Below are 6,000 nucleotides of genomic sequence, written 5' to 3'. Positions count from 1 at the left end.
TCATGAATGTCTGTTTTTTTTGCAAGCAATGTTATTCTGTCCTCATTTTCAGATATTCTGGCTTCTGATTTATCTATTCTTTTGAGAATTTGAGTGCATGTGGCACCAAAAGAATGCACCTGGTTTGATAATTCTTTTAAAGCTTCTTGGATAGGTAACAAAGCAGTTTTAATATCTTCCATATTAGCCATTTGATCCGGTTTATTTTTCATTCCAGCTTTTGAAAGTTCCTGCTGTTTTGTGATCTTCTGCCCTTTTGTTGTTAAATCTTTTTCTGGCGACTGAAGTTCTGATAATTTAGTTTTTGTTGTTGTTGTTTCCATACTTTTATCTTCTTTTGACATTGTGAAGCAAAGCAAATCTTTAGTATAGCTGAATGATAAATATCCAAGGTTACTACTCAGACAGTTCCTTTGTTTACTACTCTGTTCAGAGTCAGTCAGGCAATCAGATCCAATCCTGTTAATTTGTTTATTTTCCTCCGGTTCCTTCACCTCTCAGACGATATTTAGTTGTAGTAGGTTAATTTTAGCCAACAATTAGTGTAGAAAAAACTTGCAGTATATCCTCAGGGTTAATTTTTATTCCGAGTATCTGAAGAGCTGTAGATATGCAGTGTCTACAGAATGGCGGCCATCTTTGAATCCGGAGCCCTCTGTTTTCAAGTGTCTAGGACTGGACAACTAACTTAATTGATGATATATCCCAAAACACATGTAAGTGTATTGAAATTAATGCTGTTTTGTGTATTATTTCAGGTTTTCTAATGACCCAGAAATGCGATAATAATGGCAACTTTTTAAAATGGTTAACATTTAAAAGATGTGTGAATGGCAGGACTCAAATATCACAAACCAAGAACCAGAAATGAGAGACTGCCAATGAAAGTATGCTTGTAATTCAGAAACATGAATCACTATATATAAATGTTCCAGGAGGTTAAAAAGGTCCGTGGTTCCTGGTTTGAAGTTTTTAAAATGGTTTAATATGCAGAATGTTACTGAATGACAGAACTGAGCTTATAAGAGTATAACATCTACCCAAACACAAATGCTGGTATCCAAACGACTCATAAAAAAGTAGTTGCAGTACAGTGATAAGAACCTAGTAAAAGGTAGGAATTAATGAAGCTACTTTGTTAGCAAAGTAGGTGAACTGAGGCACAAACAAAAGGAGAACAGACAGTTAATTTTCAAATATGCCTCATATATGCATAAATGGACACAAACAGAATAGTTCATTTTAAGTACTGTGCGACTGAGTTTTAAAGCACGTTCAATACAGATTGAGTGAAGGTATTGCCCTCTCACCAGCTAGTAAACAGGAGTAATTAATACCATACAAGGAAATAATTGGCCAGATTAACACTAGGAATATTATTAAAACGTTAACCTACCTATATGGCTTTCAGACACATTTTTAACAATTTACTTCTCTAGTGGAAGAAAGAGTCACTTAAACTGTGTTTAATATATAAGAAAAGTTTATGAATTTATCCAGTAGGTGGTACGATATTACTGAAATGCCCCGTGGAGTGCAATAAATAGCTAGCATATATGCTGTAATTAGTCTGATTTTGTTTTGAGGAAATAATGGAATAATTAACAAATATATTCTAAACTACAGGAGTCAAATAGGGGTTAATATGACTTAACATGGCACTACTTCAATTTAGATATGTCATCATTTCTGAGTTTATTCATTTGTCAACCATGTAAGTAAAGCAGTCTATTGCAGACCTTTTTCAGGCATGACCTGAGTTACATGGGTGGGGGTAAATCAACATACATATGAGCAGTTCAGTGTAGCCACTGAGCCAGCATGTTGTTGGGAGCCAGGTGGAAACTGGAGAATCCAGAGAAAACCCACCCACGCAGACCAAGGGAGGGCAGGAAGCTCCACATAAAAGTCAGGGCTGAACTTCAGATACTGCATCTAAGAGACAGGGAACTTAACTTGTGACTCATGCCATAGGTTTTGATGTGGTGCAAATTGTGTTTTACATTTTGACTTTTGGGAATATTTTGTACAAACACATAAAAGGCTACCAAAGCCAATGGATTTAATGGTTTATACAGAAGTTTACTACTTGTTTGCATGATGGCCACAAGAAAAGAGACAGAAACAGCCATGGGTATCTTATCTGACCGCTGACAGTTCTACAGTATAATACTATAATACCCCCATTTGGAATCATCATTATTTAGCAGAGTTACTATCATTGATATCAAATATGAGTATGTAAATAGGTACCTGACAGAGAACTGAAGACCAAGTATGTAAATAGGTACCTGACAGAGAACTGAAGACCAAGTGATTATCACCTCTGTGTACACATACTTTTTAATAAATAAAATCAAGCATTCCGATGTAAATATGAAACTGCTTGCCATTAAATTTAGATTACAGATTAAGCTAAAAGCTATGATTATGTCGCCATACCCATGGCTTGGTTAGACTCCCATAACTGCAAGTCATATATTATGTTAAACAGAGTTTTGATTAATACTGAAGAAAGGCATCCTGGAATAGTAATAATAATAGATGACTAAATATTCACTAAACAAGAAGTAATCAAGACATATAAAATATAAACATTTAAGAAACAGTACATGTAGAAGATGAGCATTATTAGGTCCAGCACAGTTTTCAGGGAATAGATGAACTCTACAGTATCACGTTTATCCACATTAGCTGTTCAGTAAAATGTGAGTTTATAAATGGAAGTACTTAGTTCAAAAATAATTACTAAGAAAATACATGGTTTATAGAATATTAGACGTTAAGAAAGGCTGTGAGATTTTACTTTGGATATAAAAAGAGAAAAGAAATATGTTTCCAGCTTATGAAGCAAGACAGAATGGTATTTTATGACCTGTTTAAAGTTTAATAGAGAGAAAGGGCTTAAGATCTTCTAAATATCATTATTTAAACTTGGTTATTTTTAAAGAACATCAAAACAAAATAAATGGCTTTGTCAGAGGGTCATAGATAAATGGAATGGTTTACCGTCAGATGTGGTTTACTGTGATAAATTAGATCCCTTTAAAACCTCTGACTTGCATATGGGCCCACCAAAAGCTTAAATTTGTCTACTGGTATTCAGGAACTGCATCTGAGGAGTATTAGTGCTTGGCTCACAGACACAAGATAAATGAACATATTTGAGGAATTACTTACAATCCAAAATTCAAATAAGTTAATATTGAAAAGACATTCACAGATCCACGTTTAGTTCAAAATGAAAGCAGATAATGCTGAGTACTAGAGAAACATGCAGCCGACTCAAGGAAATGCTGAATATATTCAAGTTAATCAGGAGAAACTGGAAGTATTTACAATGTGTTATATATGCAAACCTAGAAATATACAATGAATCAGTCAATTCATTGTAACAAAAGAATTAAAAATCTGTCTGGAATTACACACACACACACACACACACACACACACACACACACACACACACACACACACACACACACACACACACACACACATATGTGTGAGTGTGTCTCTGTGTGTGTATACATATAAAACACTGAAAAATTCTTTCCAAAGGCTGCATCAGCAAAAGTTACTGGAGAAATATTGCAGAGGAAAAACAAACAAACAAACAAACAAGAATAAACTAAACACAGTTGTGGAAACAGAACTGGCAATGGTGGTAGTATAACAGTATTTCAAGTATAAGACAAAGAGAATTAATAAATTAAAATGCATACATACATAGTAAACAGAAAAGAAAAACTTAGTATTACACAATACTGAAAGAAAACATATTATTTTTTGGGGGGTGGCTAATCGAGACTATGATGTGTTACAATGAGTGTCAATGGTTCAACAGGTAGCATAATCAATGTTGAAGATGAAAGGTCAAAAGACTGTGGGATCTATTCCCAAACCAGGTGCATGGATTAATTTTCCAATGATGATACTGCAATACATATAAAAGTCAAATATATATATATATATATATATATATATATATATATATATATATATACATACACAGTGCCTTCTGTGTGGAGTCTGCATGTTCTCCCTGTGTTTGTGTTCATGTGGGTTTCCGGGTGCTCCAGTTTCCTCCCACATTCCAAAGACATGCAGTAGGTGGATTGGGCACTCTAAATTGGCCATATGTGTTAGTGTGTGCATGCACGTGTGTGGTGCACCCTCTGAGGAGGGTTGGGTCTTGGGCTAGCAACCCGATACCATAAAACCCATACCTGCTATCTATCTATCTATCTATCTATCTATCTATCTATCTATCTATCTATCCATCTCTCTATCTATCTATCAATCTTCCATTACTAATAAAGCTTATGCAAGAAGCCTTCTCCTCCACTGAGTCCTGGATGCTTGACAATCACCTAGCCCTAAATGCCTCCAAATCTAAAATAATGATCTTTACCCCTTCTAGGCATACTGCTGCTGACAAAGCATCCTTCTCTATACTTAGTCTAAACAAAACAACTATTGAAATAGTTCCCCATACAAAACTTCTGGGCATTCTTATCGATGTCCAGCTAAAATCTGATATCCACCTACAAACCAATATTAAAAAGACTCATCAAAAACTTGGAATGCTACCTTTCTCTGTCTTCTAGACAACTCCTATCTACCACCTACCTCCTACCCTCCCTTTTGTATGGAGCTCCGCTACTCTCTAACCTCCAATCATCCCTAAAATCTAAACTTTCCTCATGTTATAACAAAATTTCAAAGTTTGCCACAGGATCCAAATCCTCTACTCACCATTGCAACTCCCTATATGCACTAAATTGGTTGGAACTCCAAAGCTACCTAAATTTCATTCAACTAACTACAGCACACAAGCTAATTTTCAAACCTTCTAACTGTCCATCACTCTCCTCTTCTCTAAAACTTCACCAGTCACATAGAACACTTAGATCCACAAATCAGAACCTCTTAGAACTTTACAAGCCTTTACACGCACCAGGGCAACTTCTACTATCATTCTCCCTTGCCAGATTATGGAACTCTCTTCCCCCTTACATTAGAACTACCCCTAACCTACCATCCTTTAAAACCCTACTCCACTCTCACCTCTACTCCATCTGGGAGTGCTCCTGTACCCATCCTACCTGATTCCTGATACCTATCCCTATTCTATTCTACTCTAATCTCTGCCACTGCTTCAATTCATCTCTCTAAAATTCCTTTTCCTAAATACATGCAGTGTATTAAATGAACATAAATTTATTGTTTTTGCTAATATCTTATAAGTGATTGACTCAGCTCATATATTTTAAGATATGTAAAATCTTGCCTTGCTGTATATTGAATGTTAAACTGTTGTTCTCATATGCTGTACTAATACATTGTATATTGTATATTGCTTTCTGTCTGGAGCTTTTCTCCTCGGGCCTCCATTGAAAATGGGCTACCTTGGCCCAATGGACTTTCCCGGTTAACAAACTGAAATAAATAAATATATATTAAAATTTCTCCTTCTGGCTTCTTCAGTGATCAACCATATCTGAAGAATTTAGCAAACCTGGATACACATAACTTTCTCTTTGGGGGAGTTCTTGCTGCAAAACAACTTATTTTTCAGACAAAACTTTTGGAATCTCATTCTGCAACTCTTGATTTATCAGAGTTGTCACCATCTTTACTTTTCTGCAACAGGACTAGTTCAGACACTTCTACTTCCTCATTTCTTTGAATATTTGATTTTGACATATTCATAGCTGTACAAATGTTTACAATTTCTTCCATACAGGTTATTACCTTCATCAAAAGTTGCACAGGATCTTGATTTAGTTGTTTTATCAACAACTTCACCTTTAAGTTACAGACTTTCCAATGGCTTTTAGATTCTTATTTTTATCTCCAACCTGTACGACTGATAGACTTCATCAGTATCATTCAAAGTCACATTTATTTTCATTCATGTTGCTTCTCTGGCATCAACAATGCATTTGAAGCAGACAATCTGCATTTCAAGCTGTTGCTAATCAATAGTTAATCTGA

This window comes from Protopterus annectens, chromosome 6.part0 (genome assembly GCF_019279795.1).
Source record: "Protopterus annectens isolate FY-2018-M chromosome 6.part0, PAN1.0, whole genome shotgun sequence".
In the NCBI taxonomy this organism is placed as follows: domain Eukaryota; kingdom Metazoa; phylum Chordata; order Ceratodontiformes; family Protopteridae; genus Protopterus; species Protopterus annectens.
The sequence above is the reverse complement of the archived record's forward strand: the minus strand, read 5'-3'. Positions refer to the sequence as shown.